The following is a 27,660-nucleotide window of genomic DNA, read 5'->3' as shown; positions in this document are numbered from 1 at the left end:
AGCCACACTGGACAGGCTCAACAACATATTACAAAATTATACATAAATACCCTAAGCAAGGCAGGTATGCTATTTTCCTGCTCAATGCAGCAACTCCCTACCCTGGGTCCTCCACAATCACCACAGATGTTGGCACAGCTGGCCTAGCCACCAAGGTGCAGGTTGTGGCAGTGGGGAAATGCTGGTACACTTCCCCCTACCCCCACCCCAACCCCCAGAAAAACAGAAGTTCTAAAATGACTTAGTGACCTTCCCAACTCTGGGCTCTGTGTGGTTTTTTTCTGCTGACTGACCATTACCTAGGCCAGCTGTTTCTGTAGGAATCTTCCCTTGGGATAAAAATAAGAAATAAGAGAAACCAAGATGGCGGCATAGGTAAACACCTAAAATGCTGCCTCGCACAACAGTTTCAAAACTACAACTAAAAGACAAAACGGACATCATCCAGAACCACAGGAAGGCTGGCTGAGTGGAAATTCTACAACTAGAAGGAAAGAGAAAAGCACATTGAGACTCACAGGAGCTGCGGAAGGCAGGGTACCTAGGCGCGCGCCTGCGCATGGAGAGGGCTGGCAACTAATTACGAGGCTGGCTTTCTCAATCGGGAGACAAAAGCTCCCGACAGCTCTGAACTCCAGTTCAGGGCGAGACTCTGGGGATCCAGACTCATACGGGAGAAACTGGACTGTCTGGCAGCGGGCGAAACTCGAGGGCGGCTTTCTCTCAGAGGAGCTTGCAGTGATTACTGTGGGACACTGAGACCCAGGGGCCTCTTAGGGCAGGGCTGATGGGAAGCCATCGCTGTCTGCTCTGCCCTGAGATCCCGCCCCATGAAGCCATTGCTGATTGCTCGGCCCTGAGACTCAGCCCCATCCAAGCTGAGCTTTTGCAAATGAATGGCCTGGTCCTTTGAAATTTAAACTTACCTAACAAACTGCAGCTGAGTCAGTGAGACCCAGAACATCCAAAAGAAGGCCCAAAGCTCTGCAGCAGCTTGCATTGCTTCACAGCTGGGCCTCATCTGGGCACCTCCAAAACCCAAACAAAGAAGAGGAATCTGCAGATCTCTCCGTAGCTCCTGCTGGGTGGCCTCAGGCAGAGGCTAAATTAGCACCTCCTTGGAGATCCAAGAGCCAGTGTACCCAGGGGTCAGAGTGGGACCATCCAGATTACAACTCCTTAGATCCATAAGGGACACACTCAGGGGGCAGACTCGGTGAGCACCAAAGCCCCACTGAAGCAAGTCTTGTCTCATAAGGGTGTCTCCAGCACAGAAGTTCTCCCATCGTAGACACAGCTGATCCTCACAGCTAACTGGCCTGGAGGTCAATTCCCCCCAGTGATACAAACAACAATCAAGGCTTAACTACAAGACTGTGCACACAGCCCACAAAGGGGTGCACCAAGAGTGTCCACCTCAGGTAACTGGGGAGGCTGAGCCACTGGGCCCTATAGGACACCTAGCACATAAAGCCACTCTATCAACTCAGGGAAGCAGCCGAAATGCGGAGACAAGAAACAGGTCACAAATGAAAGAAATGGAGGAAATCAAACAACTGGATATAGAGTTCAAAACCACGGTTATAAGGTTTTTCAAGAATTTTCTAGAAAAGGCCAATAAATTTAGTGAGACCCTCGAGGATATGAAAAAGGACCAACTAGAAATTAAGCATACACTGACTAAAATAAAAAATAATATACAGAGATCCAACAGCAGACTAGAGGATCACAAGAATCAAGTCAAAGATTTGAAATACAAAGAAGCAAAAAACACCCAACCAGAAAAGCAAAAAGCAAAAAGAATCCAAAAATATGAAGATAGTGTAAGGAGCCTCTGGGACAACTTCAAGTGTACCAACATCAGAATTATGGGGGTGCCAGAAGAAGAGAGAGAGCAAGATACTGAAAACCTATTTGAAGAAATAATGACAGAAAACTTCCCCCACCTGGTGAAATAAACTTACAAGTCCAGGAAGCGCAGAGAACCCCAAACAAAAGGAATCCAAAGAGGACCACACCAAGACACATCATAATTAAAATGTCAAGAGCAAAAGATAAAGAGAGAATATTAAAAGCAGCAAGAGAAAAACAGTAGTTACCTACAAGGGAGTACCCATACGATTGTCAGCTGATTTCTCAATAGAAACTATGCAGGCCAGACAGGAGTGGCAAGAAATATTCAAAGTGATGAATAGCAAGAACCACCTACAACCAAGATTACTCTACCCAGCAAAGCTATCATTCAGAATTGAAGGTCAGATAGAGCTTCACAGATAAGAAAATGCTAAAGGAGTTCATCACTGCCAAACCAGTATTATATGAAATACTGAAAGGTATTCTTTAAGAAGAGGAAGAAGAAAATGGTAAAGATAAAAATTATGAACAACAAATACATATCTATCAACAAGTGAATCTAAAAATCAAGTGAATAAAAAATCTGATGAACAGAATAAACTGGTGAATATAATAGAATCAGGGGCATAGAAAGGGAGTGGACTGACAATTCTCGGGGGGATAGGGGTGTGTGGGGTGCGGGAAGAGACTGGACAAAAATTGTACACCTATGGATGAGGACAGTGGCGGGGAGGGGAGTAAGGGCAGAGGGTGGGGTGGGAACCGGGTGGAGGGGAGCTATGGGGGGAAAAAAGAGGAACAACTGTAATAATCTGAACAATAAAGATTTATTAAAAAAATAAAATTAAAATTAAAAAAAAAAATAACCTGTTTGTTTCCTGATAAGAACATCCACAGGAGACCATCCCCATGTGATACACATGTGATGGAGGGTGCCTGTTCATTGTCCTGGCATTGTGCTGTAATGGACTCCGATATTAAAATGCATGTTTCACACCTTGTCCCACAGTTGAAAGGATGGCCATTCACTGTGCATGAGCCATTCACTCATGCTCATCTCATGGCGAAAATTACATCTTCCCAGTTGCCAAGTGGAAGAGATAAGTTATCGCACGTGGAGAGTGCATTGTTCCCAAGAGCAGCGTCACACACCCAAGATGCTGATATAACACACCCTGGAGGGAGACTGGAGCTTTCCTGATGTCCTCCACCCGCACCTCCAGGCCCTCACCCCAGTGCGCTTAATGTGGCGGGACAGTTGACTTCCTGGCTTTTTGTGTGTGGATAAAATGAGCACCCTTGGGATCTCTTGTTCTCCCTTCCTAGAAAAGATGTTATAAAAATAAATAAATCAACACAGAACATTTCATATTTATGCATGCCACTGAATTGAAAGTACTTATTTATAGTGAAAATTAAAGAAGGGAAACGTTAAAATGTTCTCTTTGGGGAAGACACATTGGAACGCCTTAGCCATGGATGTACACACATTTACTTTTTACCCACTCTCTCCTTATCCCTACCTATTCTCCTTATGAAGGTTCAGATAACTGTCGCTAACTTAGCATGTAATCTTTAACCTACTACCTACATAATATGTTTTATAACCTACTACCTACATAATAATTACAGCTAACCTTTATTGCCCTGCAGATGGCCATCATTGTCCTACCCACTTGATGCATGTGATCCCACAATTTAAAATGTTTGTGCCCACGTTATAATGAGCACAGTCATAGGATTCACAGGTTAATTTTTTCCAACAGTTATTGAGCACCCGTTATGCACCTATTGAACGAAGCTCTGAAGGCGGTAGTGTTGGCGGTGGGGATGAAGCAGAAAAAGCAACATAGTACTGAGCAGATCCTCTGAAGGGTCAAAGTGAGGTTCTCTCTCAGAATGTTCTGGGAGTTGGGAGAAAGTAGGGCTCATGGGCAGCTAAACCCACTAATGAGCTCATTATACAATATTTAGGTTATCACATTTTTTTTCCGCCTAGAAAAGTGACTCCTCCACCATTCCACTGGGGTGCACGCACCTAATCGGTGTGGACGACTTCGGATTTGCGGAAGGCACCACTCGAATACCGGGTGTTACCAGTGTCAGGGGCTTCTGCTTTCCTTTCCTCAGGCTTCCAAGGTGCTGGTTCCCTTCTGTTAGTTTTATCCCGGCCGTGCACATAGGCAGACTCACAGCCCGGGATCCTGCACTCTGCACCCCCTCCACCCTCCGCCCGGTTCCCGCCTCAGGCCCACCCAGGTCTCCCCCCTTGCCCCCCCCAATCCCCCCGCGCCGGGCACGGGCTTGGTTCCCAACCTGCCACCTTGTCCCCGCCAGCTCCTGGTCCTCCCGAGCCCCCGCCCGGCCACTGCAGCAGCGCAGTGCTGACCGAGCGCGGGGAGGCCGGGTTTCACCGCGGCGAGGAGGACCCCGCTTCCCGCCCCCCCTCCCTCCAGGGCTGAGCGGAGGGGCTTTCCTTCCTGGGGCGAGAGAAAGCAGCGCGGGCCTCTAAGGCGACAGAGGTCTCTGAGATCGTGCGCCCCGGCAGGAAGGCAGGGCTACGGGGGACAGGAGCTCCCGCAGAAAACGCGGGCGCCCGGCCGCTCAGGTGAGGCTGATCCGAGGGGCTGGGTCGGGGAAGGCCCGTGTACCCTGCTCAGCTCCGCCCGGGAACGGGGAGCCGAGCAGCCCTGAGGCTGTGGGAAGGGGGAGCGGAGCGCACGGGAAAGCGGCTGCCCAGGGCCGGGCACCCCTCACCCCGGGCACCCCTTGCCCAGGGCACCCCAAGCCTGCCTCCGCAGCAGGTGGGGGCCCGGCGGGCCAGGGGCGGGGCCGGCTCGGGGCGGAGCCGGGGCAGCGGTCGCGGGCGGGGAGGGGCGGGGGCTGGAGCCCGAGCCGCGCTGGAGCGGGAGCAGCAGCCGGGCTGTCCGGGTGCCCGGGTGCCCGGGAGCTCGCTGCGCGCCGGGGCTGGGACCGCAGACAAAGGCGCCGCTCGCTCGCCGGCCGCCGTGGTAAGTGGCTCCCCTCCGCCTTCCTCCTCCCCAGCTGCCTGCTCCTCTGGAGTTCTACCCGCTCCTGAGAAGCCGGGGAGAAAGCGAGAAATGAGACCTCTCGCTTTCTGCAACCCTCACCTCTCCTTAAAAATCACACCAACAACCCCCGAGCAAAAAACCAGGCAAACACAGAACACACCGATTCCCAAGCGGTGCGTGTCCCCCGGGACCGCCGGCCGCCCTCGGTGACCCCTCGCTCTGCGGGCCGCGCGCGTCGCACCGGGGTTGTCCCCGGGTCGGTGGTTTGGATGGGAAGGTGGCCGCTGGGCTCCTGGGGCGACAGCTTAGTGGAGGAGAAGGTAGGAACGAGATGCCGCGAAGGGACCCCACCCTGGGAGCAGTTCCGTGCGTTTTGGGGCCGCCGAGGGGGCAGTTCGCCCTGCGAGTTCCGATTTGGGTCTCGGTTGTGGGGTCTGCTCCCGTCCTCTCCAACCTCCTCCCGTCTCGCGAAAGGGTTAATGCAGCGCCTCCCAAACCCCGTCCGAGGGACTCCCCAACTCTGCCCCTGGGGGACCCAGGGCGGGGGCCGCGGGAGTGGGGAGGGAGGGAGCCCGCCGCTGTCCCGGGCTGGGCCATTCTGAGCCCGAGCCTGCGGGGAGGGCGGGTGGCCGCCCGCAGAGGATGGGGTTGGACATCACCGCTGGTCCCGGCTGGCTTCCCCGGCCTCTGCCCCGCGGCTCTCCAGCGGAAAAGCCTTCGGAAGCCCGGCTTTGGCTTTTGTTCTGCCCGCAACTCTCCGGAATCCCTGGAGAAGCCTGGGTGGGCGGATGCCCCAGGGGGGCCATGGCGGCAGGAGCCCCAGGTGCGGCCCCCGAAGTGACGATGGGAGGCGGTGACCGCTTCCCTCCCGGGTGGGGAATGGATCCCGATAGGAAATCGCTGCGGGGCTGGGACAGGGGGTGCGTGGTTCGCGGGGAGCCAGGTGTCCACCGCCACGGCGGGCGCCCTGTCACGAGCCTCTCGAGGACTCTCGAAAGCGTCAGCTCCAGATGCGCATTTCCATTCATGGATTCGCCTGGGGTGTGCTTAATGTCACCTCTGTCCCGCTCTCTAAGGAGCGAGTGTCTGCTACAATTCTATTTAACAGGCATTTACCGAGGGCCTACTATGTGCAAGGCAGCAGCCCCACGGGCATCTTAATTTAAAAGAGATTGATGGAGCACCTACTACGTGCGAAGTAGATGTGTTACAAACTTCTCAATTTAAAAGGTATTTCGAGTCCTTACTATGCTCAGGATAGGTTTGCTATAACCTTAGGTTAATAGATGTTTACAGAGCACCTACTTACTACAGGCTTTTGTTTGTTTTGTTTTTTGAAGGTTGCCCAGTGTACTTGGGGGGAGGGGGAGCCATATGGAGACAAGGGTGAGAGAATATGTTTCTGGCCCCTAGGGTCTTCAGTTTTTTTAGTGATTGCATTTTAACCTCTTGGGCTGCTTATGTGGTGTAGGAAGAGATTCTACTATATAGCTGGAGTTTGTCAGAGGGAGCTGGGCCGAATAACGAAAGGCCTGCTCTTTCCAAATCAGTTTCCTTCCATTGAAAAAAAAAAAAAGAAGGCAGATCCTTTGCGCAAAGCACTGTGCTAGTATCGCAGGGAATCGAGGTTAATAAGGCAGAGCTCTGCCACTCAAAGGGATGGAGCATCTGGTGGGGACAGAAAGGCACAGGACAATCAACTAAATCAGGACGGGGAGCGGAAAGAACCCCAGCTGCAAACTGGTGGCAGCAATTGGGGTAAAAGTATTTTTAAAAATGTCATTGTTGAAATGACTGGGGACCTAAAGGCAAAATGAAGTGGTCTGAGGATTCTTCCTGCTAAGAAATTTGATGACTCTATTGCTCTAATAATCTTGTGATGCTGAAACATACTGGAATATCCAGATTGGCAAGAGAACGGTGGGTCCTTAGTCTATTGGCAAATACTTGAGCACTTACAATGTTACTAGAGGCCCGGTGCACGAAATTCATGCACTGGGGGGGGGGGGTCCCCTCAGCCCAGCCTGCGCCCTCTTGCAGTCCGGGACCCCTCAGGGGATGTCTACCTGCTGGCTTAGGCCCGATCCCCCCCGGGCCTAAGCAGCAGTCAGACATCCCTCTTGCAGTCTGGGACTCTCACAGTCTGGAACCCCTTGCTCCTTACCGCCCACCTGCAGCAGAGGTGGGAGAGGCTCCCACCACCGACGCTGCGCTTGGCAGCTGTGAGCCCGACTTCTGGCTGAGTGGTGCTCCCCCTGTGGGAGCGCACTGACCACCAGGGGGCAGCTCCTGCATTGAGTGTCTGCCCCCTGGTGGTCAGTGCACATCATAGCGACCGGTTGTTCCTGTGGTGGTTCTGTCAGTCGTTGTTCGGTTGATTTGCATATTAGGGTCTTATTTTTTTATTATTTTTTTTTTAAATATATTTTATTGATTTTTTACAGAGAGGAAGGGAGAGGGATAGAGAGCTAGAAACATCGATGAGAGAGAAACATCGATCAGCTGCCTCCTGCACACCCCCCCACTGGGGATGTGCCCGCAACCAAGGTACATGCCCTTGACCGGAATCGAACCCGGCACCCTTCAGTCTGCAGGCCGACGCTCTATCCACTGAGCCAAACCGGTTAGGGCTAGGGTCTTATTATATAGGACATATATGCTGTTATCAGGGGCATATAGTCTAAGACATGCTCTTTGTCCTAAAGCAGTGGTCGGCAAACTCATTAGTCAACAGAGCGGCAAACTGCGGCTTGCGAGCTGCATGTGGCTCAGGAGCCGCAGTTTGCCGACCACTGTCCTAAAGGATCTAACAGGCTTCTTGAGATAAACACATAAAATGACTGCACAGCTTACATGAAAAATCAGGGGCAGCCAAGCCTGTGTGGCTCAGTAGTTGAGTGTTGACCTCTGAACCAGGAGTTCATGTTCAATTCCCCATCTGGGCACATGCCTGGGTTGCCCAGTAGGGGGCATGCAGGAGGCAGCTGATCAATAATTCTCTCTCATTAATGTTTCTATCTCTCTCTCCCTCTCTCTTTTCCTCTCTGAAATCAATAAATATATATTTTTTAAAAAAATCAGGGGCAAATTCCTATTAGAATTTAATGTCAGAAAAAACATTTCTGTCCTTATGGAATTGTGGCTTTCCTTTTATCAGAGATTGAGAACATTCTATATGTCTAGTGTGTTTATCTTTTTACCTTGGCCTCCAACAATTCCTGGCAAATGCTTTATTCTAGCTTCTTGGTACAATGATCTTTTTCTTCCAAAATTATTTCTGATCTCCCATTTAAATTCCTTTAGAACTATGTATTATTTTTTGTTATGAACTTGAAAACCGCCCCCCTCCCCACATCTTTTCTGGCAGTTGGCCCATTATGAAAGAGACATAGGAAATAAGGCAGACACTAGACGAATGACTTGGAGGCCCTTTACTTATAAGAAGAGGGAGAAAAAATTAACAGAGGCCAAAACGAGGCATGTGCAGAGAAAACATGAACTAGTCTTGCAAGATAGAATAGCATCCAGCTTACCTCCCATTGAGGGAGTGGTATAAGCAGAGGTGAAGGAAGAAGCAGACCATCTTTAGAGCGCTTCATCTGGGACAGTTGCCATTCATTCAACAAAGAGGCCCTGCCTGAGCATTTTACTGTGTCCATGACTTTTTTAGGTGTCAGGTGGGGGCTTCATCCAGCAAGTTTGGGGTTCACTGTGAGTCCCACAGCTGGCAAGGACCCTCATCTCCTGTCCCAGCTGCCATGGTAGAACTGCGTCCCTATCATTCTTTTGAGCATCCTTGGGCTGTTTGTGTTTTCACCTGAGTGGAACTCCATTTTAACTTCCTTGAAGGACAAAAATGTGACTCCCCCCCGCCCCCCAATCCTTCCTTGTCTGCAGGCTCAGGTGTAGTCTGTGGAGTAGGTGACATTTGTTTCAGAACCCTGGATGGCCAATTTCTTCACCCTTTCCCTACCTCATTGGGGCTTGTCCTCTCTTCCTCTCCACCACTGCAGCTGTTCAGAGCTGTTCACTATATGAAAACTCAGGGGGAAAAACAGTATGTAGGTCACTGTTGTCTTTTCCGGGGGGCCGAGGGGGGGGGCTGGGGTGAGGGGTGTCTTTGCACTTTAGGCCTCATTATGGAAAGAAAGGCTTCGTTCACCAGGAGAGGATTTGAAGCATGGGCAAGTGGGTGTAGGAGGTAATTGGGAGGCAGAGTGCCTTTCCTGGTGCTCCTGAAATTATGCTACTGCCTCCTCGTGTAGCCGCTCTTGGCAAGGTCCTTGCAGTCCCATGACCCATAAAAGTGTGGAGCTGGCATTGCTTTTGAACATGATGGGGGGCTGATGTGAGATAGCAGCTCTGCATGAGCTACCTGTGAACTTGGGCTTCTACTCTTTAATCGCTTTCCAGCCAGCATTCTAGCAGCTTTACCTCCATGTGCCCATCATTTTAAGGCAGGGATTCCCAACGTGGGCGCTATTGGTGCTGCGGGCTGGGTAATGCTTTGACACAGGGAGCTGTCCTGTGCATTGTAGAATGTTCTGCAGCATCCCCAACCTCTACCAAATAGAGGCCAGGAGCACCCCCATACCCCCTACCTGAGTTGTGTCAACCCAAACTGTGTCCAGTTATTGCCAAACGTCCCCTGGGGAGCAAAATCACTGCTGATGGAGAACCACTGATCTCAGGGGTGTTGTTATGATGCTTTTTGCTATATAACTATTCCCAGATTTCTGGGAGAGGTCTTATTTACTGTAACTTGGTTCTTTTTTATTAAAGTTGACTTAGCAAATGTGTAGTTAATATTGTAGAACTTTCCATATGAATAATTTCCCAAATGAGAATAAACATCTTTATTTTTTTTAGGCCACATGTTCTAATTTGGTCATCATATTAAGTCAATCTATTGAGGCAAAAAAAAAAAAATCTCAAATTCTTTCCTTAGCATGTGGCAGATTTATATACCAGAGGTGCCCACAGGGTCACCTCAGCCCACTGCATGTAACTTGAGGGATACTCTTTAAGGAAAAGACAAAATGACCAGGTGAACAGGTTACTGGGGCTCCTCCTAGGCCCGGAAGAGTCCTGTGCAAGAGAGGGGCTCTGAGCTGTCGGTTTTTCTTAGCATCAAGTAAAGCTGCCCCTCGAAAAGGACTTGAAGAGGGGTGGGGCAGGTGTGGCTGAGGAATAGTAAAGTAGGAAGAAGAAAGTAGGGACATTCTGCTAGCAAGAGCTAAGAGAAGCTTCTCAAAGACTTGACTTAATTAGAGAACATGGATCGAAATAGAATTGTTAAATACGTAGCCTGTACTTCTGTGAATATCTGCCCTCAAAAGTAGGAATTTCCGAATCTTCAGCACCTCCAGGTCTGTGTCAGCATCAGCAGCATCTTCGTGGGATGGAATGAGGAGCAGGGTTAGTTCAAGTTCTCCAAGGGCATCCGTGAGTTCCACTAGTGGACAGAAGTAACTGAACGCACGCTGTACGCGAGGTTGACCTTGTGCCTAAGTTACTGCTTCAGAAAGTGAATGGAACTCTTTATTCAGGTCACTATAATGGTATTCGAAAAGTTTCCAATAAGATTTCATTGATTCCAATTTCTAATTTGGAAGCCCCAAGCCGAGGTGAGATTTTTTCCTTGCATTGAAATAGGCCAGATAGGAAATACCTTTGGGGGTGGGAGTGGAGATGAGCAAGTAATTCCAGTTCTTAAACGTTTAAAATAATAAAACTTAAAAAAAAAAAAACCCATGCATTTGTCAGACTTTTAATTCATTCACAGCTTTTTTTCCTTAATCTAAACTGGCCTGTCTTCAACGGAGAGAAAGTCTATGATTATTGTTTTAGTTTCTAAATGTGCCTGGCTGTACATGAGACTGATCTGTCACTATGGCAATGTGTAGATTGAACAAAATGAAAAGACTCTCTACAAGAAGATTTGCTATAGGCAGGATTTTTTTTTAAAAAAAGCTAGTTTTCTTTTTTTTTGTGTGTGTATATATATTTTTATTGATTTCAGAGGGGAAGGGAGGAGAGAGAGATAGAAACATCAACGATGAGAGAGAATCATTGACTGGCTGCCTCCTGCACGCCCCCCCACGGGGGATCAAACCTGCAACCCAGACATGTGCCCTGACTGGGAATTGAACTGTGACCTCCTGGTTCATAGGTCGACACTCAACCCCTGAGCCATGCTGGCTGGGATCTGTTTAAGTGTTTATCTTTTTTTTTAAAAAAAGATCTGCCTGTAGAAAATCCATTAAAAAACAACAACAATAAGCCTCCGCTCTCATGGATATTTTATGAAGAGTTCCAGAGTTCCAACATTTCGAGTACTATGTTTCAGGGTGATTTTTTTTGTTCGTAGTAGAGGAGCTGCCATTCAGTTCCCGGGCAAGTTGGATGGATAGGGAACACTGGCCCTTGGTATCAGCCAACATACAGGGAGCGCTTACTCAGTGCTTCACAGCTTGGGAAGTGGGTGCTGTTTCACTGTTTCTATTTACACATGAGGACAGTGATGCACAGACAGGTAAAATCACCAGAGTCATACACTTTTAGAAGGGTTCTGGTCACCAGTTCCAATGTGATTCTTGGAAGCCAGCTGGATATCCTATGATTCCACTCAATTCTGGTTCTATTTATCCAGAGAGAACGTCAGTTTCCACAGGTAAAGGGCTCAGTCCCACAAGACGGCAGGCCCTCTGCTTCAGATTCCAATCCCAAGCCCATGTTGTCACCGAACCCAGGAAACCGATTTATTCACCAGATCACTGGTTTATTACAAAGGGTACTAAATGGTACACATCAACGGCCTGATGACGAGATAGTCCTTAACAAAGGAGCTTCTGTCCTTGTAGAGTTTGGGGCCTGGCATGTGAAAGGGTTCTGGTTCCCCAACCTGGAAGCTCTTTGAACCCCCTTTTTTTGGGGTGTTTAGGTAGGCTTCATTACATAGGCATGATTAATTAACTCATTGGCCATTGGTGATCGAGTTTAACCTCCAGCCCCTCTCCCATCCTTGGAAGTCAGGAGGTGGGACTGAAAGTTCCATTCCTCTGTTCATATTTGCTTATTGATTTGACAGAGAGAAGAATCGGGGAGGGAGGGAGGGAGAGATGGGGAGGGAAGGAGGGAGGGAGGGAGAGAGAGAGAGAGAGAGAGAGAGAGAGAGAGAGAGAGAGAGAGAGAGAGAACAGAAACATCATTTCAAAAGAGAACATTGATTGGTTGTTGTACCTGCCCCAACCGGCGATTGAACCCACAACATAGACATACCCTGACCGGGAATCAAACCTACAACCTTTCAGTATACTGGACAATGCTGTAACCAACTGAGCCACACCAGCCAGGGCTGTCCAACTTATTTTAATTTTACAACATTGCACCCATAGAAAAGACTATACAACTTTGTACACCTATGGCTAGAAATAGAAATCCTCCAGTTAGGTTTTAATAACTGTCCTTAAAGGCACAAACCTGTCCCTCCACTTCCAGGTGTTCTACACTGTGACTTATCCCTTTGGAAGAAATGAAAAATTGATAAACGACTTAACTTTGAGGAAGCAACTTTTTTATTCTCCCAGAATATGTGATTATTTTTGGAGGCAGACTTACTAGAAAGCCCCACCAGCCACAAGAAATTATGGACCATGATTATGGAAATCTCTTCAGCCTGAAACAAAGTAAATTAATTTCTCCAGCATGATTCACTTTATGTGCCAGCGAAAAGCCTTTTTTAGGAACTTTGGCTCTTATGCTGATTTTTTTCTAAAGAATAATTGTTTTGAGATCAAGGACATTTTTATATTTCTACTGGCAAATTTTCCATTTATTTGAATTTGAAGTTTTTTTTCCAGCCTTTTTGGGACCATTTTGTCTGCTAATAAGATATATTATGCTGTGATTTCGGTAAAAGGTGAGAGCGACAGAGAGTTCAGACAAAATTAGCTGAGCAAATTCCTTTCCTTGTCATAGAGACCAGCACATTGCCTTGCGGACGTGGTGGCAAGGATTTTTTTATTTTTATTTTTTATCAGCTCTGCAAAACTTTTTAGAGGACAGCTCATTCAACAGAAGAAAAAGGGGACAGAAAAGTTCAGAAATCTGGTATGATATGTGTAAGAGGAGAATGAAGGAGATAATTGCCATAAAGCACTTAGGAAGAGGTGGTGAGAAATAGATTACAGTGGAGTAACTACAGGGAACTGCTTTCAGCTTTCCAGATTGGAAGAGGGAAAATGAAAATGTTTTGACCAATTATTATAGGGTTCCACTCTCCGCTTTAATAACCCACCCATCTGCTATGTAGTAAAGCCAGTGAAATCTGTGTCACCCAAGTGACAAAAAGCTGTTAGGGCATTCAGAGTAAGGAGAGAGACAATTACTTTACACTGTGAGTGAGAATATGTCTGGTTAATGGTTCTGGGCATGTTGAGACCTAAATAACTGTTCATTTTTTTCTATACTTTACCATTTCCTTGAGCTGAATGGAGACTAAAGACAAATAAAAGACATAGATCCTTATTTTGTGGGGTCTCCGAATGAAGGGGGATGGGCAGCATGAGTGCAACATGAAAATGCTCTTAGTTTATTAAAGTATTTTAGTTAAAAGGCTTAAGTCTTGTTTCCAAATTTTTTGTGCATGCTTTCATTCTTCAAAAGTTATTGAATTTGTAAATCCCGAGGACCCCCCTTTTTATGAGCAGTCTTTGAAAGTGAACCGGAAATGCATTTATGGAACAAGAGGCAGTAAAAATCCTTCGGCTTCTCTCTTCACTTTATTCAGAAGCAGATCCCCAGGACCAAAGGTTTAACCATCCTTTATGGATTCAGGATTTGGTTTCCATAATATATTAAATAACCTCTTATTTTCTGTTCCACCTTTCCTTTTGGTAAGAAATAATAAGAGCATTATTATTTAATTATCACCACGAGAAGCAATGTCAGATTTCAGTAATCTGAAACTATATCACCTTAAGCGGAGATTATTTGAAATAAGATCTTTCCTCTCCAGTAATGGATACCTAGAAAAGAAGGTGTATGGCTGTAGACACAGGAGCACATATACACATACAGTTATCATTATGGGGTAATCATAAGCTTTTTTTTTCCTGGAAGGACACAAGATATTGTTAGTAGTGGTAAAGGAAGAAGTAGCAGGTTATTGGGGTGAGGGAAAGGATTTTTATTTTATACCTTGGTATATTATTTCATTTAAAAAATAAGCACATATTCTTATTTAATAAGTAATTAAGGAGAAAAATTAAGAAGGTAGAAAAAAAAGGGAGAAAAGAATATGTGAGATCCTGCAGCTCTGAACTTAACCTCTGGATGCCTTCCTCAATGGAAATTTTATAAATCATCAGATCAAAATCTACAGGAACACGTGTTTAACATACGTTGTGTATATCCCCCATGGTTTTATGTAACTTATATCATGCACCAGGCCAGTGTCTTCTTTGAGCCGCCCAGTGGCACTGTCTAGTATGTTGGGTCAGTATTAGATGATTCTCATTTTACGGGGGAAGGCGGGGGGCAGTGTACTTAAGCTTGAAGAAGATGAGTGGCTTGTCCAGGATGACATAGTCACTACCTGGGATGTTCAGAACTAGAATCCAAGTTTGATTCCCAGTTTGCTTCTTTTAATCCTGATGGAGAGAAATGTACTATTTATCCTGGACATTCTTTTTTCAATACTCCAAGCTGCCTCCTCTCTGGTTTCATGCCATAGCATCTACTTCTTTGCATCTTAGATCATGGTTAGCTATGTAATTGTTTCCCTCATTAATTTTCTCAGCATTGGCTGTCTCTCTCTCTCTCTCTCTCTCTCTCTCTCTCTCTCTCTCTCTCTCTCTCTCTTTGTATCCTCACTGTGTCTAGTACATCATGGTGCATATATTAGTTACTTAATCTTTGTTTTATGAAATTGGAGACTCAAGATACTTTCTCCCAAATAACTATCCATTTTTAGGAAAACAAACTAATAAACTTAGCCATTTCCACAAGACTAATGTCATTGCCCACAAGAGAATTAGAACCACATGAAGTTTGAGCTGGAAGAAAACCATCTTTGCAAGTATTTATTCTCTTGGTTTATAAATGAGGAACCCAAAGATCAAATAACTTGCTCAGGATCACACAGGGAATTAGGGTTGGTGCACAGAGACCAGTTCTCTTAACTCCCAGCCCTGCCCTCCTTCTGCTGCAATAATCATTACAGAGAACAATTCTCTTGGTCATCAAACGTATGGATGAATGGCCAATGCTGGCAGAAAATAGGTCACATTGAATTAAAACTTCAATGGTAAGAGAAGAAGAGGTATTAAACTTATTTCTCTAAGTTTTAATGAATGATTTTTCAGGTAGTACCTCCTTTTAAAGCAAACTTGCTATATAAATGTCAGCCTTTCTACAAAAATATTTTCTGCCAAGGGCCATTTGGATATTTATAACATCATTCGTGGGCCATCCACAATTATCACCTTAAAAATTAGCCTGCTGTATTTGGCCAAACATTTCATTAACTCACTCATAATGCCTTGACGGGGCCTGCAGGCTGGATGTTCCCCACGCCTGCTTTAGATGAGAAATATTTCAACCCTGTACTTTTGTTATGAAGTAAAATTATTTTCACTTGTTGGGCAAATCAAGGTGCATAGCATCAAAGTTGTGAAATGAGAAATTAATAGTGTTTTCTCTCTGCTGGCTTCTTAAAATGTGAGCCACATCTGTCCAGCTATCCTCCTCTTCAGCAGGGAGTGGAGAATCCTCCAATTCCTAAGTTCATCCCTGGGCACCCGAGTGCCCCCAGACCACTTCCAATTTTCAAACATGATGAGAAGGGAGCCGAAAGATAGTTTTGTCTGAAGCCACCCAAAAAAGCAAGAGAGCCCGGCTGGTGTGGCTCAGTGGCTGAGCATCGACCCATGTACCAGGAGGTAGGTCATGGTTGATTCCTGGTCAGGGCGCATGCCTGGATCAGGTTCAGTCCTCAGTAGGGGTCATGCAGGAGGCAGCTGATCAATGATTCTCTCTCATCGTTGATGTTTCTATCCCTCTCTCTGAAATACATTTTATTTATTTTTTTAAAAAAAATATATATATTTTAATATATTTTATTGATTTTTTACAGAGAGGAAGGGAGAGGGATAGAGAGTTAGAAACATAGATGAGAGAGAAACATCCATCAGCTGCCTCCTGCACACTCCATACTGGGTATGTGCCCACAACCAAGGTACATGCCCTTGACCGGAATCGAACCTGGGACCCTTGAGTCCGCAGGCCGACGCTCTATCCACTGAGCCAAACTGGTTAGGGCTGAAATACATTTTAAAAACCACATTTAAAAAAGAGCAACAAGAAATTTCAAAGAGGGAGACCATTCCCAAAGTGTGGGGACAGTGGAGTCCTGGGTAGGATTCATTAAGAGAGCAGGCAGAGTGCAGTTTCCTGAAATAAGTTCCTTTTGGACCAACCCCTGTTGGATTCATAGAGTCCTAAAAGGCACTGGCTCTACTGGGCATGGTCGTAGAGGACTGTGATAAAGATGTCTCTAAAATTCATTTGGGTGTAACAGGTGTGTAAGATCGGTGCCATAGGACAGCTACAGGACGATGGTAGAAGCCTCTCCTTCAGCTTGGCATGGTGCTGCACTTTCCAAACTTTTCTGCACATTGGAATCATCCAGGGAGCCTTCACAAAGCACTGATGTCTGTGCCCAGCCTACCACCCCAGAGCTGGTTGGTCTGGGATATGTTCTGGGCTTTGGAATTTTTAGAGATGATCCTAAAGTGCAGGCGATTTTGGAAACCAGTGTTGCAGGGGTCCTCAAACTACGACCCGCGAGCCACATGCGGCCCACCGAGGACATTTATCTGGCCCTCCGGGTGCCACTGCCTGACCCTGCTTAGCAGCTGACTCATCCCGGGCCCGCAGTGCGCATAGGAATTTGTTCATAGTTTTTTTTAAAAACTATAGTCCAGCCCTCCAACGGTCTGAGGGACAGTGAACTGGCCCCCTGTTTAAAAAGTTTGAGGACCCCTGGTCTAAGACATGGTCTTTGTCCTAAAGCAGTGGTTGGCAAACTCGTTAGTATTTGGCTGTATTAGAATCACCTGGAAATTATATACATATATAGGTATGTGTGAATAGATATGTGTATGTATATATGTATGCATGTGCACATGCATATGTGTACATACATGTGTACATACACATGCATACATATGTACACCACACATATGCATATGTATACCACATGCATGCAGTCCTAGAAACTGATCTATGTCATTTGGGATGGGGTCCAGACATCAATATTATTTAAAACCATGGTTCCCCAAAATTGGCTGCACATTGGAATCATCTGGAGAGTTCAAACAATACTGATGCCTGGGTTCCACTCCAGAAACTCTGGTTTAATTAGTTTAGGATCTGGTCTGGGCATCAGAATTTTTTCAAAGCTCTTTATATGATTCTAATATGCAGCCAATGTTGCAATCCACCGGGCGAGCGAGTGAAACCTGACTTACCTTGCACATAATAGGTGCTCAATAACAATTAAGCATGAAATGAAAGATAGATGGAAGGGTTTATTAGAAATGTCCGTGGTGGAAAGCTGTACATTTCTGGTTCCTTGGGCACCTCCGTGGGCCTGAGTATATCATGCTGTGATTTGGGGTGGGGTGCACATCGCCTTAGTGTAGCCACTAGCTGGACTTTCTGTGGACCTGACTGCCAAGATCTTCCCAATTGCTCTGTTCCGTTGTACCTGCCTGTGGCAGGAGAGGCAGATCTGCTTGTCACAGTGCTGACGTTTGCAACAGAGTTCTTTGGAGAAAAGAAACCAGACACTGGCTTCTGTAAGACCCAGGTGACAGAGTTAGCCTGAGGTGAACTCTGTCCAGGGCAGCACGCCTCTGGAGAGCCTGCCCGCTGCCAGGGTCGGTGAGAATTCCCTGGAGCGTGGAGCTCGCGTTGCCTAGCTTCCTTTGTTCCCTAGGTGATTCTTGTTGATTCCAAGGGGTACTGGGAGGGGAGCATTTCCGCATCTGGCCCCGTGAAGGCAGCTGCCTTCAGCCATGAAGAGGCCTGCCAGCCTGGAGAAGGGGAAACTGCCAGGCAGCTGCTTACAGAGCAGCATCTGAACTGCTTGCAATGGTCTCTGAAGGCTCCAGAGCACTGGTTCTCAAACCCCAGTGTGCTTCGGAACCCCCTGGAGGCGTCAAACTCCAGCTTGCTGGGGTGGTGCCCTGATCTCTGATTCAGTACTTACTGGGAGGAGTGGAGGTGGGGGTGGGGGTGGGGGAGCGGGGCAAGACTTGGCACTTCTAACACCTTCCAGGTGATGCTTGATGCTGATGGTCCAGAGACTGTCCTTTGAGAACCACTGCTCCAGGAGGAAGGATGCAGATACTACCCATGTTGCTTAGGGAAAGGACATTATCTGATTGCTGCAAGGCCGGGAATTGAACTCACTTCCCACCCAGCTGTAACACTGATAAACTGGCCTTAAAACAATGATGAAACATCTATTACACGGCAGGTGTCGTGCAAGCTTTGTTGCTAGATGGAGGAAGGCCATGAGTTATTCACTGAGCAGCTGCTCCGGGTGGGTGGGTGATGGCCCAGTAAAGGGACAGTCACAGTACCAGTCTCGGTGCCCTGTAGAGGGCGTGCCCAGGCCCCATGGGACACACGTGGGCAGCAGGGAGGGTGGCTCCGAGGAGGCTTCCAGGGGCAGGGGATGCCCAGGTGGAATCTCAGAGTATGACTAGGGTGTGGCAGTTGAAGAAGGTGTTCCAGGAGTGGCATGGGCAAAGTTGAGCAAGCCTGGTCTGGGGAGCCACACATGGTTTACAGTGACGAGGGAAGAGTTTGATGGGTGAGGGAGTTTCATGTGGACAGACAGGCAGAGTGGGATGCGGGGGGTGGGTGGGGAGGCCTGTCCTCCAGGGAGAGGAGCCAGGACTGATCTGAAAAGCAAGGGATGTTGTGGAGGGGTTTTCAGTGGGCAAGTAGCACGATCAGATTTGCCTGCAAGTTAAACAATCCACTGGAGGGAGCGTGCTCCTGCCGGAGACACAGGAGACTGTTGCTGGAGGCCCCATGGGGAGTGAAGAGGCCATGGGGGACATGACCTTTACATCACCTTGCCCTTGCATCACCCTCTTGCCTCTGCTGAATGCTTCCAGCTTTTCTGAGCCATTTCCAACAGTGCATGGACTAGCATTGTGAGCACCTACTGTGTGTGCTTTTAGAGGGGAACGTGGCAATCATTCCTGCGCCTCCCCTATACAAATACTATTTTTCAAGGAAAATTAAGTGAAGATGAATGTCAAGGGCAACCTTGGAGTGGATGAACCTCACAAAGGAAACCACAAGAGGGGCCTGCGTAGAAGGGAGGAGGGCAGGCCCACTTCCTCAGCCTGGAAGAGGCCAGGGCGTGATGGTCTCTGCAAGTTGGGCAGCTCTGATTTTTTAAATTTTATTTTGTTGTGTGTTTTTTTAACATTTCGGTTCTAGCTGGGAGTCATGCTTTCCTCTCCTGCTCCTATCTGGAGAAGAGGTAGTCCAGCCGCCTGCTGGCAGCCGCATTTCCCTAACTGCCAGCCCTTCAGTTTGGGGTTTGGTCTGACCCAGGGCAGTCTCCTAAATTCATGGCACTCACACGATGGCTCTAGTACCGGGCATCCAGGAGGGACAGGGATGTCCACAGCCGATCAGACCCACTCCTCACCCCCAGCAGTCATGAGCGAGTTGTGCCTTGGAGAACATATCTTGAGGAGGGCTGCAGCGAGCTAACGGTGCCCTAAGGACAAATGCAAAAGGAGTTGGGGAGTGAGTTCTCCTCTGTCCCTGGCCCGTCTTAAACAAGAAAGATCAACAGTGATGGTTTTCACTTGCGGTACCTCTCACTCACTGCACCTGCTAATGAAGATGTCACTTGTGGTTTCCCCTCCAAGGGCTGTTGGTCACACTGTGATTGAGACATCTCCAACAAGTGGCTGTTGGGGAATTCGATTCCAACAGGTCTCATCAGCACCCAGAGAGCCTTCCAGGGACTTTTGCAGGCTCCAGGACCCCTGTTGAGCCCCTTCGTCCTTCAGGCTGTGGCATGTCACCAGCAGCCAAGGTTGGGCTTCCTCAGAAGACTGAGTGGGCTGCTGCTGGGGAGGCTGGTGTGGCCCCGAATAGACTGATGATCAGCATCAGTGAGCAGTCTTTGCTCTGAGGCAATGGCAGCAAGATCGATAGGTCCCCTATGTCAAGGTGGCTTTGTGGCTTCAAACTGGCAACGCAGATGTGCGAGGAGAGTGCAGGATGGGGCGCTGGCTGCCTGCCTCAGGTTGGAAGAGTGGGTAAGGGCAGAAAGTAATGGGCTAGATCCATTGTTGATGTTTTCCCTGGTGGCTGGTCAGGGGAGGAGAGGTACTGTCCAAAGAGATGCAACCTGAATGCCCCCTGAGGACTGTCCAGGCCGTTTGCTAATGACATGGCCCAACTGGGATTCTCTTGCTGGGGAGCTGCTAACATGTGTGGCCAAATGTCCAAGGAGATTTTTATTGACCTTTGGCTGGCCACGCGGAGCTGCTGTTTGTCTCTGAATGAAGTGCGCCACATGGTGGGTACCATCTTGGAAGTCTGTTCTTGGGTCATTTGAGGGGGGCTCTGCCTTCTCTGTCTCTCTCTTTCATGGTGTATTCTGTCAGCTCCGCTCAATGGACCAGCACTAGAATTCAAATTGTCTTATTCTCGAATGACATTGACTGTGTGAGTCCTGTCTCCTCAGTATGTAGTTAACCTTAAGGGCAGGAACATAAACTGATTACAGAACTTTTGACCACCCTCTCACTTTCCGTTTTGCTTACTGTTGTGCAGTAACTGTCGTACAACTGGATGCTTGATTGAGAAGCCTGAATTCCCTTTGGCTTTGAACCAACTCATTTCCATACACATCTGTCTTTCCATCGAGTGCTGCTTGTGGGCCATTCACCTCATCCTCACCCACTAGGACTACAGGATGCATTCATGCATCCGTCACTTCACAAGCAATATGGCTCATAGTTTGCATATTCATTCTGGGTCCTTTCAATGTTCCAAAAATGCACTAGTGTTTTTCCTTAAGTGAGGAAATAAGATGTAGTAATTATCGATGGCTGTGTAGCAAACTATTCCACCATTTAAAAGCTTAAAACAGCAAGCATTTGTTATCTTACAGTTTCTATGGGTCAGGAACCTGGAAGCAGCTTGGCTGGGTGGTTCCAGCTTAAGGTCTCTCACGAGGTTGCAGACAAAATGTTGGCTAGGACTACAGACCACTGAAGGCTTGCCTTGGGCAGGAGGGGCTGCCTTCAAGTTCACGCTTAGGGCTGCTGGTTAGAGGCCTCGGTTCCTCTCTGTGTGGCCCCTCTCCAGAGAGCCATACAACACGGCAGCTGGCTTCCCCCAAGCAAGGGATCCAAGAGAAAGACACCAGGAAGTTGTAGTGCCTTTGATGACCTAGGCTCTGAAGTCACCTGCTACCCACCCCATTTCCCCTCCTGTTTATTAAGAGTGAGTTAAGAGTCCAGCCTACACTCAAAGGAAAGGAGTGTCAGATAAATTTTGCACATATTTTAAACCATCACATAAACTATATAGCTCCTGAATTTGACCAAGTGGATGAGCAGAGTTGGCTGACTCTTTCCTCTGCTAAGGACTCACTTCCCCATGTGGACTTGGGGTCTGTCTGGGAAACTGCATGAGCCTGTGGCTTGAGGGTGGAAAAAGGTTGGGATCCCCAGTTACAAAATTTAGTCTGAGTGTGATTGACTAGGTTATTATAAAGGCATCAAAATATTCAGTACAGTTACTTCAGGCAAATGCTTCTACATGTTCGTGGAAATAGGAACTTGTTCTTCATTTTTTATTTAATGTTTACTTTTGGGATTTGGGCAGCTCTGTTTATATACCATTGCCATCTAGTGGTGACACCCTCAAATTGAGGGTTCTTTTTAGTAAATAAGGCGGTGTTATCATTTTATACATGGGAAACAGGCAGAAGAAATTGAATGCCTCGCCCAAAGTTTGGAGTAAGTCAGAAGAACAAGGGTGAGAGCTGGAGCTGAGGCCTCCAAGTCTACACCATCAGAGTTTTCCTTCCATCCCATTAGACATAGCCCCTACGTGAAGGTGTGGTAGATGCTTCCAAAGAGTGTTTATCAAGTGCAGTAGGAAGTAGGAGCACATTAGAGACTATTGAACTTCCTAAGGCTACTGCTGGATGCAAGATTTTAGCTACTTGCTGCACAGAAGGGTTTGGAATTCTCTGTCTAGATGGCTGATAATGTCATTTGTATTAGTATTTCTGAGTACTCTTTTTGTGGTGGAATGAAGAGACATAGCTATTCTAGTTACTTACTGCTGTATAATATACCACCCCAAAATTTGGTGTCTTAACACAACAGTGACTTATTATTTCTCATAATTGTGTAATCTGGGCAGTGCTTGGCTGGGTGATTCTTCTGCTCCACATGGTATCAAATGGGATTACTCATATGGCTGTGCTCAGCAACTGATGGGTTGGGCTAGGCTAGAAGGTCCAAGGCTTTGCTCACATGTCTCATGCCTCCATGCTCCTCCATGTGGTCTCTCTCTCCCTGTGTCTGGCTTGGGCTTCCTTGTAGCATAGTGGTCTCAGGGTAGCTGAACTCTTATGTAGAGACTGGCTTCTGAGGGAGTAAATAGAAGTTGCCAGTTTGCTTAAGACCCAGACTCAGAAGTCCCAGAATGAACATCATCTCCATCACCTTCTCTTGGTCAGAGCAAGTCACAGGGCCAGCCCAGACTGACAGGAAGGATCAATAGACGCCATCTCTTGATGTGTGGGTGGCATGCCCACACAATGATGGGAGAAGTTGGTGGCCAAATTAGGAGTTGACCTACCACAATCACATTCATGTGTCTACTTGCTGAGAAAAACTCAGACATTTTCACTACAATGTACCATCCATAGATACAAAGAGACTTCCGTTAAATCCACCAAATGTGCACGCGGCATTTGTGAAAATTCAGGAACAGGAAGCTCAGCCCAGCATGAGAATTAGGTGGAGGAACAGCCCTGTTTGGGCTTCCTCTGGGATGGTCCATAGCTCCAGGAATCATGGCCTTGGGCCTAAAAATTACTTTATGCATCTAACGCAACCTCAATTCAGACAGACACTTATGGATAGAGAAAAACAAATTCGAGAAATGCCCCCAAAGTTAGCCCATTAGGTAATAGAAAAACATGAACTCTAAATATCATGATAATGGTGTACCCAAAGCCTTTTGGAGTCAAATAGTTTCATTCCATCCATCCAACCACATTCTTACTTCCCGAGCAAGCTTTTGTTAGCTCCTGCATGCATTGGGGGAATTGGATACAGGAATTCAAATTGCAATTAACAGAGAACTCGCAGCTGGAGCTTCTCATGTTCTGTGTGGTTGACCCCTCACCTGCAAATTTGCATTGCCAATACAGTTGTAGAGTTCTTTGTTTTTTCAAAGAACTTTCAGATGCATTATTACATTTCATTTTCATGGCAACTCCATAAGATAGCACTGAGGAAGATTGCTCTTTTGTAGAAAGAAGGAAACGGAAATCGAGGAATGTTAAGAAGTTGGTTAAGGAGTGGCAAAGCCAGAACTTACGACCTCATCAGTGTTTTTACCTTTGCACACTTCCAGCTTATAATGTGCCTCTCCTAATGCCTGGGAAGAGTGGCCGGTCATGATGAGTAAGGAGCAATTCTTGGGGCTAAAGTACCTGTTAGTAACGTAACACATAGCGCACCAGTAGTTTTATTGCTAGCTTTACCCAGTGGCCAAATAAGTTTCCGTTGAACGAGTACAAAAAACGTTTTACAAAATATCATACTTTAAAAAGCTATTAGCTTGTAAGAACATGTAATAAATAACTTCAACATGCAATGGGTATTTAATTTTAAGGCGTGCCTTTAACATTTATGTAAAACACTGTGTAATATGAAAACATGAGGATGCTCGTGATCTGCCTGCAATGTGTTAATAATGGCCTTGGTCATGAAGTTAAGATGCAAAGATATGGCCCTAACCGGTTTGGCTCAGTGGATAGAGCATCGGCCTGCGGCCTGAAGGGTCCCAGGTTCGATTCCGGTCAAGGGCATGTACCTTGGTTGCGGGCACATCCCCAGTAGGTGGTGTGGAGGAGGCAGCTGATCGATGTTTCTCTCTCATCGATGTTTCTAACTCTCTATCCTTCTCCCTTCCTCTCGGTAAAAAATCAATAAAATATATTTTTTAAAAAAGATGCAAAGATATGCATTTTTAACTTGAATCTCAGTTAGTGGTGTAAAAACTTGCTATTTGCAGCCAGTGGAGAGACCACCAGGAAATGTGTTTTGGCCCTGCCCTGGTCGCTGCTTCCTGTTTGGAGGGATTTGAGCTCATTCATTCATGCACCTGAGCATTATGTAGGAGGGATAAGGGCAGCGCTCACATCAGCGGCTGAGGCACTTCTATGATGCCCCCTCGGATCGGAGCTGATCAGGAGGGGGACAGTTTAGGGCCCCATTAGCAGTCACGTGGACCCATCAATCCAGCTCAGGCTACCTCACACAGTTAATGAGGACATTTTCTCAAACAACTAATGGGCCTTCTTGCTGTGCTAAAATTAGAGCTGGAAGGTAAACAGAGATATATCATTGGAGTGGAATAATAATGTTAAACCACATGGGAAAATTCTAGTGTGGATTGCCATTCTGCTGTCCTTGGAGTTCTTGGACGATGTGTTCTGGTTTGCTGGGGACAGTCTCAGCACAGTTTGTTGTCCTTGGGTAATTATTAATGTCTCCTTTTCTTTCATAAATGTTCAGGTTTGCGTGGTAAGTTTCATGGTCCTCGAAAGAATGGAGCTCAGCACTGAGTAGGCACTCAAGAAAGGTTAATTCCCTTCCTGGGCAAACCAATAACCTAGGCAGAGAAGTAACCACACAAAGTGCATTTTGAGCTTTTAATGAACCTATTCTTGACACCAGGGTCTTTTTCCTTGAGTAAGCTCTTCTTTTGTAAAGTAATAATGCTTATTCAAATTCATATTGGCACTGTCATTGACCTGGTTTCTGCTGGCTTTGGGTTTGGTTGAGCTCATAGGGAAAGAAGCCTCTGGGTCTTCATGGATGAATTCGTAATTTCCTCACGATAATATTGTCCCCTGTATGTATAAGTTAGTAAATAATTTCTCATGCACGACTTTACCTCACAGCAACCCTGTTCAGTGGGAGAGTCTGAGGACCTAGAGATACAGAGAGGATCCCACAACTAGTTAATGATACACCTAAAACAGGAATCTAGGTTTCCCGCCTTTGATTCTACACTCTTCCCTTAATCCTGACTCTTGTAGATGTTCCCAACAGCTGTATCTGGCCATCGCCATGTTGATTTAAGATGTTTCTTTTAACGCCCAGTAAAGTTTAGGAAACTGATGAAGCTGCGGCATGCTGACCTAGGTGACAATGTAGAATTTGGTTCCCGAGGACATGCCTTGTTGCTAGCGTATTCATTTAGTGTGGCCAAGGAGCCCCTTCATTAAAGAAACCTTACCTTTATTTAGTGCTTTTCTGGTTTACCAAGCACTTTATGTGCAGTGTGTCTTTGCAGCCATGTTTGATGCACGGGAAGCCCAGGCACAGGTAACTGTTGGAGGTCATGGTATTACCGTTTCCCCCCAGAAGCTCGGCAAGATTAACGGGATTGCTCAAGGTGACACATCTAGTAAATGGCAGCGTGTGACTCAGAGCTCAAGTATTTCTGATATTTGGCCCTCCTCTGGCCCCTCAGTACTGACTTCAAAGAGTTTCTCCAGCATGATATCAAAATTGGGAGAGATGTTTGATTCTAGGGCAGTGGGTTCATAATGAGCACCTAGCAAAATGCAGAGATTGAGTCTCCTCTATGAGGAGGGTTGAGTATACCCTCTGACCGCCACAGGGGTGAGACACACCGCGCCGCTCACAGGGCACAGATGATTTTAACTGACCCAAAGGGCCCGCGAAGTTAATTAAGCAGCTCATTTTCAAATGGAGCCGAGTGGACAGAAGGCAATCAGAGAAGGACAAAGGACTTGGGAATGAGTGTTTTCAAGGCCTGCAGGCCCTGTCAGTCATGAATAAGACACTCTGTTGGGAAAAACCAGAGGCCCAGGAGGGTGAGAAAAGATAAAGGCCCAGGAAGAGTTCAAACACACATGGCAAATGGCTCCTTCTCCAGGGAAGCTGTGTTTGGCTCTTTATTTGGAGCAGGAGGATTAGAGGGATAAGAAGTTTTAGACAGATACAAAGACGTGAAGACCAGTGCTGCAGAAGAAACAGTGCCCAGCGTGGGACTGAGGACAAAAATACCCATTTTCTCTGAGTTATAATAATTCTATTCCTCTTTGATAGATCTCAAGAGAAATCAGTCACTGGCTCACCTAGACGGGGCAGCAACTGACGCATGTTGTGAGCAAATTACTTATAACTCCTCTTGGTGTCTGTCTTTTCCTTCTTCCTGTTTTATTTTCCATCCCTCTTGTGTGACTGAGGACATGGACTGACTTAGATTTCCTTACACTAGTTAGAGGTGCTTGTTTCCAAGCATGTGGGGAATTAATTGATTGAAAGAAGAATGTACGTTGATTGATTGAGGTGAGAAGGCCGTCACGCCCGTTGTTTTCTTCATAACTTCTGAAGGAGTTGCCTTAGAATCATTGGCTGTTGGAACGGAAAAAAGGAGCGTTAGAGACTGCAGTTCAACTTTTCATCTGACGCAGGAGTCTTTTCTGCAGCTACATGAATAGATGACAATTCAGATGTTTTTGGAACACTTTCCGAGAGAAGAATTTGCTGTCTCAGGAGATTGCTCATTCCATTTCTAAATTTGTTAACCTACTAATTCTTACAGAGCACCTGCTATGTTCCAGACATACATCGTGTGAGTCCTTTACAATTACTAAGTCATAGATCCAACATGACCTTTCTCCCTATTTTACAGATGAAGAAGTTGAGACACAGAGAAGTTCAGTGACTTGCCCAAGGCCACACAGTTAGTAAGAGACAGGGATGGGATTGGAATCCAGGCAGTCTGACTCCACAGTCTGTGCACTACTCACCAGCGTTGCTACCTCTCTGTTAAGACATCTCTAGTAATTATTGTTTTTCTCTTACTTTGCATCAAAATTGGCCTCTTGCAATTTCTACCCCAGTGCCCTTCACGTGATGATTCATCAAGCATTTTCAGACAAACTGTCATGTCTTCCTATCATCTTTTCTTCTCAATTTCAGATAGCCTGGTGAGAAGCACCTGAGATTTAAGGTCAAACCCATCTGGATTGAAATCTCTGCCTCTTTACTTATTAGCTGTATATTCTTGAGCAGATTCTTTATCAGTCTTTTGAGCAGAGGGTCCTGCATTTGTGAAATGGGACTAATTCTAAGTTCCTTGGGTCATTGTAAAGATGACCAAAGGGCAGGAATCATAATGTGAGCTCCATAAGGGTTAACTATTAATTATTCTTGTAACTGTAACTAGCCACAATAACAACTCTATTCATTCCCTCCTAATTGACCTGTACATTCATAAATCTCAATCAAAACCTTAGCATGTTAATTTGAAGAAATTGACAAAGTGATCTGAAAGTTATATGAAACTTCACAGGTTGTAAAATAGCAAAAACAATATTGAAAATGAAAACCAAGTTGGAGGACTCATACTGCTTGATTTCAATATTTACTTT

General features: G+C 46.6%; 1 protein-coding gene across 2 annotated transcripts in view; it reads left to right on the top strand.

Annotated features, from left to right (window-relative positions):
* Positions 1 to 4,315: 4,315 nt before the first annotated feature.
* MAPK4 (mitogen-activated protein kinase 4) overlaps positions 4,316 to 27,660 on the top strand; it is a 134,007-nt gene continuing 110,662 nt past the window's right edge. The window contains exon 1 of one of the 2 annotated variants that reach the window (XM_080684662.1): positions 4,316 to 4,462. The gene's annotated coding sequence lies outside the window, so the exon portion shown is untranslated. Of the gene's footprint in view, positions 4,463 to 4,735; positions 4,866 to 27,660 lie in introns of those variants that run through there. The other variant, XM_080684661.1, reaches the window with a different exon arrangement.

Source organism: Plecotus auritus (genome assembly GCF_963455305.1).
Source record: "Plecotus auritus genome assembly, chromosome: 8".
Taxonomy (NCBI): Eukaryota; Metazoa; Chordata; class Mammalia; order Chiroptera; family Vespertilionidae; genus Plecotus; species Plecotus auritus.
This window is presented reverse-complemented; position numbering and strand designations above follow the sequence as displayed.